This window comes from Trichechus manatus, unplaced genomic scaffold (assembly GCF_000243295.1).
Source record: "Trichechus manatus latirostris isolate Lorelei unplaced genomic scaffold, TriManLat1.0 scaffold00236, whole genome shotgun sequence".
NCBI lineage: Eukaryota > Metazoa > Chordata > Mammalia > Sirenia > Trichechidae > Trichechus > Trichechus manatus.
Window position 1 is genome coordinate 1,062,654 of NW_004444172.1, and position 10,925 is coordinate 1,073,578.

Below are 10,925 nucleotides of genomic sequence, written 5' to 3' on the forward strand. Positions count from 1 at the left end.
CCTTTGAATTGTGGTGTTGGCGAAGAATATTGAATATACCATAGACTGCCAAAAGAACAAACAAATCTGTCTTGGAAGAAGTAATGCCAGAATGCCCCTAGAAACAAGGATGGTAAGACTACATCTTACATACTTTGGACATATTGTCAGGAGGGATCAATCCCTGGAGAAGGACATCATGCTTGATAAAGTACAGGGTCAGTGAAAAATAGGAAGAGCCTCAACAAGATGGATTGAGACAGTGGCTGCAACAATGGGCTCAAGCATAACAAAGATTGTGAGGATGGCGCAGGACCGGGCAGTGTTTCCTTTCTGTTGTGCATGAAGCAGCTATGAGTTGGAACCGACTCGATGGCAGCTAACAACAACAACAACAAGTAGACTCGGGTTCTACATCTTTTCAAGTGCTTTTTACAAGGGTAAATCTCTTATTTCAGATCTAGAAAGTCAGATAAATTGGCTTTTTTTTCTTGTTACTTTTACTGTTTAAAGCCGTTTATTGAGATATAAATCATGTACCATATAATTCACTCACAGGGCTTGAATTTTTTTTTTGCAGTTCTTTCAGCTTCAGAAATGTCAAGCATGTTCTTCCCTTTTGGTTTTTTAACTCCAGGTCTTTGCACATTTCGTTATAATACTTTACTTTGTGTTCTTGAGCTGCCCTATGAAATCTTCTGTTCAGCTCTTTAATTGCATTATTTCTCCCATTTGCTTTAGCTTCTCTACTTCCAAGAGCAAGTTTCGGAGTCTCTTCTAACAACCCTTTTGTTTTTTTCTTTCTTTCTTGTCTTTTTAATGACCTTTTGTTTTCTTCATGGATGATGTCCTCAATGTTATTCCAAACTTGGTCTAATCTTTGGTCATTAGTGTTCATTGTGTCCAATCTCTTCTTGAGATGTCTCTAAATTCAGGCTGGATATACTCAAGTTTGTATTTTGGATCTTTTGGACTTGCTCTAATTTTCTTCAGCTTCAACTTGAACCTGCATATGAGCAATAGTTAGTCTCTTCAGAGGTTGGCCTCTGACCTTGTTTTGACTGATGATATTGAGCTTCTCCATCATCTATTTCCACAGAGGTAGTCGATTTGATTCCTATGTAATCATCTGGCGAGGTCCACGTGTATAGTCTCCTTTTATGTTGCTGAAAAAAGTTATTTGTAATGAAAAATTAGTTGATCTTGCAAAATTATATCATGCGATCTCAGGCTTTGTTTCGATCACCAAGGTCGTATTTTCCAATTACCAATCCTTTTTTGTTTCCAACTTTCGCATTTTAATCAACAGTAATTGTAATTGCATGTAGATTGCTATTTTGATAAGTTTCAGACTTCATTAGTTGGTAAAATCGTCAATTTCCTCATCTTTGACGTTAGTGTTTGATGTGTAAATTTGAATAATAGTAATATTAACTGGTCTTCCTTATAAGAATATGGATATTATCCTATCACTGACATCATTGTACTTCAGGATAGATCTTGAAATGTTCCCTTTGAAGATAAGTGCGACATTCCTCTTCAATTTGTCATTCCTGGCATAGTATACCATAATATTATTTGATTCAAAATGGACAATACCAGTCCATTTCAGTTCACAAAGGCCAAGGATATCAATCTTTATGCATTCTATTTCATTTTTTACGATTTTCAATTTCTGAGATTCATAGTTCAAACATTCCAAGTTCTGAATATTAATGGATGTTTGCAGCTGTTTCTTCTCTTTTAAGTCATGACAATAAAATAGAATATCTTAATGTAATAAAATAAGAGAGAAGTCTTAAACAAACAATTTGCAATAAAAGGAGTTGGAGTGACTAATATCTGTCCCTGCAGTAAAAAAATAAAGAAAATATAGAAAAAAAAAGAATTGGAAAATAATATGTATGAAATATACTAATTTTATTCCATTTGAGAACACTACAGAAATAGGGGAATAGTGAATGGTCTGTCCTAAAGGTAAAATATTTTAATCCAGATCCCTTGGTGGGAAAAATTGAAAGCTAACTGAGAATAAATGAATACATGTATCTAAAAGAAACTTACTCCCTGGTGAATATAAATTGTTTAGAAATTAACAGGCATCCTAGACATTTTGTTAAGCTTTCAAGTACTTCAGACATAATTACACATTGCTTGGTATCTCCTCAGGGAAAGCCTCAAAGGCTGAGAGAAATCTATAAGTTGTTCCCACTATGCCATGTTAAGAAGCATACAGGGTGTCCAAACAGATTCATTATACATAAAAGGTAGAGTTTTTTTTTTTTTTAATATGTAATTCCAGGGTTTACTAATATCTAGAATGTTTCAGTGACATTTTCAAGGCTCCACTTTTAATCGATGGCAAAGCCACACAGTGTCAAGAATTTTTTATTCAATTCTGTCTGCTTTCCACCATTATTCTTGATATGTTTTATATGTGATAAATGTGGACTTCCTGTATTCACTTTTATAATTTAATGCTGTGAAATTTAATTTCTGCATTTCTTTGCTGTTAGTTTACTCAGAGATTGCTCTACTCATAGTATTCAAGAATAGATATATGCCAGATAGATAGATAAGTATATAGATAGATAGATAGACAAATAGATTGATAGATACACATATATGCTTATGAAGCAGTGATCATCACAAAGTTTTAAACCTAAAATTCTGTTATATTAACTGATATGGCTATTCTTGTATTTTTAAAATATCTGTGGTATATTCAGATACATGTTTTAAAGATTGTACTTAAATTTATCTGTAATATCTTATGCCACATAAGAGTTCCAATATTTAATGGAACATGCTTCATGTTCAAAATGATTTTAAATAACTTCCAGTAATTCATATACATGTCACCATAAGTATATTTTCTTTTTCTCCTATGCTATTGTGTCTTATAGTGATTTTTTAAATTTTTTTTTCAGAAAAAGTAAAGGATACTTTTTTGCAATGGATGGTTTATGACATCAGTGTTTCACTATTTATTTGGATTTCCTCATATATCCTAGGTTTCTCCACGAGAAAAAATATATATCTGATTTGTTACAAAAAAATTAGAATGTGTCAGTTATAATACGAATGCCTAATTGGAGGAGAAAGTATTTTAAGTAGACCAACAAAAGAAGTAATCTAAAGAATGGCACTTTTAGACACTTTAGTCATAGAACGGGTGTTATGGAATGTGGGGCTGGGGTCAATTACAAGGATAGCATCCTAAAAAACTTGTTCAACATGAAAATGGTGACAAAGAACTTAAGTCACAGTCCAGATGAATTTACCTATAAGTATCTTAAAGAGAAAACAATTACCAACAACAAAAAAAAATATTTCAAGTAATTACTGTCAACATCCAAAAAAGATAGATGATGATGATGATAGATAGATATACAGACAGATAGCTGATACACAGATAGATGAAAGATAGATAGATAGCAGACAGATAGATAGATAGATAGACACATGGTATTACGCACATACCATTTTAGAGATATTTTCAAGTATCATAAACACATTGAAGCATTTAATCCTCATTTATCCTTCCTAACAACTCTGAAAGAAAGTGTTGGAATATGATATTTTCAGATGGGAATAAAAATATTTATATAACTTATGTTATTTGCCCAAAGTACCACATTGTATACATTACAAATGGAGGTATAGCAGAGATTATATATATATATAGAGAGAGAGAGAGAAAGAGAGAGAGATGTTTTCATATATAAAGACAAACAATCCCCATTGTGATCAATTATATATTTATCCAAAACCTGTGTATCATGCTGACTGTTCCATCCTGGACCATCTACAACTATGAGTTATCATAAGATAATGTTTTGTAGGAGCTGGTCCAAAATATATTCATGTATTTTTTTAGGCATATTAAAAAGACAAAAATTTTAAGATGAGTACAATGAATATCCATGTACCTGACACCTAAAGATTTAACATATTATTCATTTTTGTTTCATCTGTCTATCAGTGTATCCATCAATCTATCTAATACGTATATGTGTATATGTGTGTGTAAAATTTCATTTCCTAAAATGGAAAGTTTGAATTTATATTATTCATACTGGTTTTGTATATTAAAAATCTGCCAGATGAGACTACATAAAAGCTGTTAATTTCTCTATCCAGAATAGGTTTCCTGATAGACCCAGATGGACAAACACAATCTAACAGTACTTAATGAATTCATTCTTTTGGGAATCACAGACTGCCCTGAGCTGCAAGCTCCATTGTCCCTACTGTTCCTTGTAACCTACATGATCTCAGTGGTGGGCAACTTGGACATGATCATCCTCACCAAGATAGACTCTAGTGTACAAACACCCATGTACTTTTAACTCAGACACCTGGTGCCTTAGTTATCTAGTGCTGCTAAAACAGAAATACCATAAATGGATGGCTTTAACAAAGAGAAATTTATTTCTTCACATTAAAGCAGGCTAAAAGTCCAAATTCAGGGTGTCAGCTCCAGAGGAAGTCTTTCTCTTTCTGTCAGCCTTCTGATCAATGTTCCCCCAGACTAGGAGCCTCTCTGTGCAGGGACATTGTGTCCAAAGGATGCACTGTGCTCCTGGCACTGCTTTCTTGTTGGTATGAGGTCCACCTGTCTCTCTGCTCACTTCTCTCTTTTATATCTCAAGAGATTGCCTTAGGACACAATCCAATCTTGTAGATTGAGTCCTGCCTTACTAACACAACTGCCACCCATCTTCCCTCATTAACATCATAGAGGCAGGATTTACAACATATAAGAAAATCACACAATACCAGGAATCACGGCACAGCCAAACTGACACACATATTTTTTGGGGGACATAATTCAATCCATGACATTCCACCCTTTGGCCCCGAAAAAATCACATCCTTGTAACATGGAAAACATATTCACCCCATCATATCATAGCAAAAGTCTTAACTCCAAGTCCAAAATACAAAAATTCCTCTTCATCTGTGAAATCTAGAATACAAAAATGGGAGTGGCACCACTCACTCTTACCCCTAGTGACCCACATGCAAGATTTTTGCTTCCTGTCCCCTCAATCTTGTGCCCTGTAGGCTTAGAGGTCTTAGTTCCAAAGGGAGGAATGCTCCCACATGGAGACACATCACTGATTCTGTTGAACTGGAAGTTAAGAATACCACCTGGCCACATTTGGCTCCTTAATCCTCTGGATCAGCAGACAAAGAAGGGAGTTACCATATTGGCTGGTGTGGTTGATCCTCATTACCAAGAGGAAATTGGATTGATATTACATAATAGAGGTAAAGAAGAGTATGTCTGGAATGCAAGAGATTCCTTAGGGCGTTTCTTAGTACTACCATAGCCTGTGATTGAAGTCAATGGAAAACTACAGCAACCTAATTCTGACATGACTACTAATGACCCAGACCCACCAGGCAAAGAACCATGACCGACCAGCTGAGGTGCTTGCTGAAGGCAAAGGGAATATGGAATGGGTTGTGGAAGAAGGTCATTCTAAATACCAGTTACGACCAGGTGACCAGTTGCAGAAACGGGACTATAATTGTTATGAATATTTATGTTTTGTATGTGTACATCTAATAATTTTGTTTTCTTCACTTATAAAATATAAGATGTAAATGAGGCTAGTGCATTTTCAAGTTTACTCATGTTGGTTGTATCATCTTAGCCTCAAGTATGACTTTGTAATTATCTTTATTCAGAGATTATGTATGGTTTCAGGAGATGTGTACAGGTATCAAGTTGACAAGGGGTGGATTGTGATGGTTAAGATTATATGTCAACTTGGCTAGGCCATGATTCTCAGTGTTTTAGCAGTTGTATAATGTAGTGATCACTTCCCTGTTGAAATCTGATATGTGATCACCTCCCTGATGGAATCTGCTGAGTGTTACTGGTGGGGGCTGGGCCTGTGTCTGCTCACCGCCCCCTCAGCTTCATCTCTCTGCCTTCCGCCAGTTATTTTCTGCCTGTTCGCCTTGCAAAGGTTGTTGGTTTGTTCCAGACTCAGCAGCTGCCTCTTGTTGTCTCACCTCCGGTTCTTGGGACTTGAGCTAGCAGCTTACCTGTTCATCTTGGAATTCATAGATCTTCACAGACTGCTAGCAAGGTTCCCCTATCTGCTGATCTTGGGTTCACTAGCCCCTGCAGCTACGTGAATCAGGAGAAACCTTGCGGTCTTGTCCGCTGATCTTGGAATTCATCGACTTTCAAAGCCTGTGAGTGGGAGCCCCTCTCCGACCTACCGAACTTGGGTTCACCAGCTTCTGCGGCTCTGTGAATTGGGAGAGGCCTCTACCCTGATCCACAGACTTGGGATGTTTTAGCCTCTACAATTGCATGAGCTGTTTCCTTGATATAAATCACTCTCTCTATATGTATATAATTACATGCTCTACTGGTTTTGCTTGTATACAGAACCCAGCCTAAGACACCTGGCTATTACTGATCTAGGTTATTCAACAGCCATAGGACCCAAAATGTTGGTAAATTTTTTTGTAGATGAAAATATCATCTCCTTTTATTTTTGTGCTACACAGCTAGTTTCATTCTTATGTTCATTACTATTGAATTTTTTAATTCTGTCAGCAATGTCCTAAGACCACTATGGGGTCAGCTGTAACCCTCTGCACTACACAGTCATCATGTCACAAAGGACGTGTTGGGTGCTGGTAACAATCCCCTATATCTACAGCACATTTGTTTCTCTTCTGGTCACCATAAAGATTTTTAATTTATCCTTCTGTGGTTACAATATCATCAGGCATTTCTACTGTGACAGTCTCCCCTTGTTATCTTTGCTCTGCTCAAACATACATGAAATCGAATTGATCATTCTCATCTTTGCAGCTTTTGATTTGATTTCATCCTTCCCAATAATTCTTGTTTCTTATGTACTCATAATTGCAGCGTTCTCAGGATGGGCTCAGTTGAGGCAAGGCACAGACCTTCTCCACCTGTGGATCGCACCTGAAAATGGTGTTCTATGGGACTTTAATCTTTACATACCTGCAGCCCAAGTCCACTCACTCCTTTGACACCGATAAAGTGGCTTTCATATTTTACACTCTGGTTATCCTCATGTTGAATCCCTTGATCTATAGTTTGAGGAAAAAAGATACAAAATATGCCTTACATAGGACTTTAGGAAAATTATGCAATATATTTTCTCAAAGTTCACTAAACCATATGATTCCTCTAAATTGTGTTATGGGCATTAAACTTTTTGTGTGTGCCTCCAGTGGGGATAGCAAGCACAAAGCACAGATAAGTTCAACATATATTTCTATATTGCCTTCTACCAGTGACTCAAGTAAGCTGTAAATAGATTAATAAACGAAACAGTACAAAATTTTGCCTTCCTTGAGCAGGAAGGATGCATTATAAGCATGATAAGTAAGAGATTTTATAGTATATTACTATCTGCTGGAGGGTGATAGATTTCAAAAAAAAAGAAAAGTGAATACATTGAGTGGGATAGTGAAACAGTAGTAGATACAGGAAGAGTTCCAAATATCTGGTGTTTTTCTTACCTAGTAGAAAAAAATGTAGAACGTGTGTGTGTGTGCGCACGCACGCGCGTGTGTGTGTGTATGCTTCCACACATACCTTCTGTTTAGTTGCTCATACTCTACCCTGGGTGGCTTATTCTGATTGGAAGAAGGTTCAGTGTGGTGGGTTGATTTGAAGTACTCAGTTATCTGAATTTGCTGAAATGTCCACCTTCGAAACCTTGATATTCCTCTCTTTTATCATCAGTGCCTTTGCTTTCATAATTGAGTTCTTAGAGTCTGCGTACTTTGTTAATATTCTTATGTTTATTATATTGTAATATTAATATAAACAGTAACAAATAAAGTTATTATATTCAATAGGATAAGCTCGGTATCTGGTTTTGTCTACATCAGCCCATTTTCTTTGTATCAGTGTATATATTGGTTAAGATACATTTATTGAGGTTAACCATAGAAGTTTACAGTTTTTTTCATTTTTTCTCTCCTGGATTGATATTGCTTCTTAATTGCATGATTTTATCTCATCAATTGTTATCCTTAGCTCTCTAGAAAACAATAATTACTCTCCTTTAGAAGTCATTTTCTGTTTACATATCGTTGCATAAGAGGTCTATTTTATGATGAGGCAAGTTTCTAGCCTTGTTTTTGTTTGGCTGAATTATCTCAAATTTGGCTAATATGAGTGTGCACTATATTTTGATCAGAATCTATTATTTGAATTCATCATTTTGATTATTCTACTTGGAAGAAGCAAAAGGAGATAACCCATGGTTTGACTATGTTGTGTTTCTAGTGAGTAATGTGCGATATGCATCATTTTATGTATTTGTCATGATTTCTGGACATAGTTGCTCCATATTCCCTCCTAATTTTCCATGCATATTTTCTTATTTTTATTCTTTTAATATTCAAAAAGTCTGTAATGAGAAAAAATTAAATTTTAGATATGCTAAGGTTGTCTTTATAAAAAATCTAAATACACCATGACCATGTAGGATTCATACCAGATATGCAAGGGTGGTTCAACATTAGAAAATCAGTCAACATAATCTACCACATAAATAAAAGAAAAGAAAAGAATCACATGATCATCTCAATTGACTCAGAAAAGGCATTTGACAAAGTCCAACAATCATTCCTGATAAAAACTCTCAATAAAATAGTTATGGAATGGGAATTTCTCAACACAAAAAAGGGCATGTATGCAAAACCAATGGCCAACATCATTTTTAATGGAGAGAGGCTGAAAACATTGCCCTTGAAAACAGGAACAAGACAAGAATGCCTTTTATCGCCACTCGTATTTAACATTGAGCTGAAAATCCTAGCTCAAGCAATAAGGCAAAGAAAAAGAAATAAAGGGCATCCAAATTGGTAGTGAAGAAGTTAAACTCTCCCTGTTTGTGGATGATATGACACTATACATAGAAAACCCTAAACTACTGGAACTAACAGAAAGATTCAGCAGAGTGGTAGGATGCAAGATAAACATACAAAAATCGGTTGGATTGCTATACACCAATAAAGAGAACGATGAAAAGGAAATCAGGAAAACAATACAATTTATAATACCTCTAAAAAAATAAAATACTTAGGAATAAATCTAACCAGGGATGTAAAAGACATATACAAAGAAAACTACAAAACACTACTGCAAGAAACCCAAAAGGATCTACATAAATGGAAAAACATCATGCTCATGGATAGGTAAACTCAACGTTGTAAAAATGACAATTCTACCCAAAGCAATTTACAAATACAATGCAATCCTGATCCAAATACCAACAGCATTCTTTAAAGATATGGAAAACTAATCATTAACTTTATATGGAAAAGAAAGAAGCCCCAGATAAGTAAAGCACTATTGAAGAAGGAGAATAAAGTAGGAAGACTTGCACTACCTGACCTCAGAACCTACTATACAGCTATGGTGGTCAAAACAGCCTGGTACTGGCACAACGACAGATACATTGACCAAAGGAACAGAATTGAGAATCCAGCTGTGAATCCATCCACCTATAGTCACCTGATCTTTGACAAGAGCCCAAAGTCTGTCAAATGGGGAAAAGACAGTCATTTTAAGAAATGGTGCTGACAAAACTAGATGTTCATCTGCAAAAAAAATGAAACAGGACCCATACCTCACACCATACACAAAAACTAATTCAAAATGGATCAAAGACCTAAATATAAAGCCAACAACTATAAAGTTCATAGATGAAAAAATAGGATCAATGCTAGAGGCCCTACATGGCATTAACAGGATACAAACCATAACCAACAACACATATACTCCAGAAGATAAGCTGGATAACTGGGATCTTGTAAAAATTAAACACTTATGCTTATCAAAAGACTTCACCAAAAGAGTAAAAAGAGAACTTACAGACTGGGAAAAACTTTTTGGACATTACAAGGCAGACAAAGGTCTAATCTCTAAAATCTTCAAAAACATCCAACACCTCTACAACAAAAAGACAAATAATCCAATTAAAAAATGCACAATACAAATGAACAGACACTTTACCAAAGACATTCAAGCAACCAACAAACAGATGAGGAAATGCTCGCAATCACTAGCCATTAGAGAAATGCAAATTAAAACCACAATGAGATACCATGTCACCCTGGCATTACTGGCACGAATCAAAAAAAAAAACAAAAAACTGGAAATAACAAATGATGGAAAGGCTGTGGGGAAGCTGGAACTCTTATGCCCTGCTGGTGGAAATGCAAAATGATACAACTATTTTGGAAAATGATATGGCACTTCCTAGGAAAGCTAGAAATAGAAATACCACACGATCCAGCAATCCCAATCCTAGAAATATAACCTAGAGAAATAAGAGCCATCACACAAATAGACACATGCACACCCATGTTCATGGCAGCATTGTTGACAATAGCAAAAAGATGGGAACAACCTAGATGCCCACCAACAGATGAATGGATAAACAAACTATGGTACATACACACAGTGGAGTATTATGCAACAATAAAGAACAATAATGAACCTGTGAAGCATCTCATAACATAGATGAAACTGGAGGACATTTTGCTGGGTGAAATAAGTCAATTAGAAAAGAACAAATATATTAGTATGAGACCTCTACTGTAAAAATTCATGTAGAAGTTTACACACAAAAAAACAATCTTTGTTGGTTACGAGGGATGGGAGGGGTGGAGGAGGAACTAAATAGACAATAGATAAGTGGTAACTTTGGTGAAGGATGAGACGGTACACAATACTGGGGAAGCCAGCACAAACTTGTACAAGCAAAGCTCATGGAAGCTCCATAGACACATCCAAGCTCCCTGAGGGACTAAATTGCTGGGCGGAGGAGTGTGGGGACCATGGTCTTGGGGAACAATTAGCTCAATTGGCATAACAAAGTTTATAAAGAAAATGTTCTACATTCTACCTTGGTGAGTAG

The 10,925-nt window shown here is 35.9% G+C and overlaps 1 pseudogene; it reads left to right on the forward strand.

The window, feature by feature from the left end:
- The first annotated feature begins 4,145 nt into the window (after positions 1-4,145).
- On the forward strand, positions 4,146-7,300 carry LOC101349165 (olfactory receptor 8K3-like; annotated as a pseudogene).
- Positions 7,301-10,925: the final 3,625 nt, after the last annotated feature.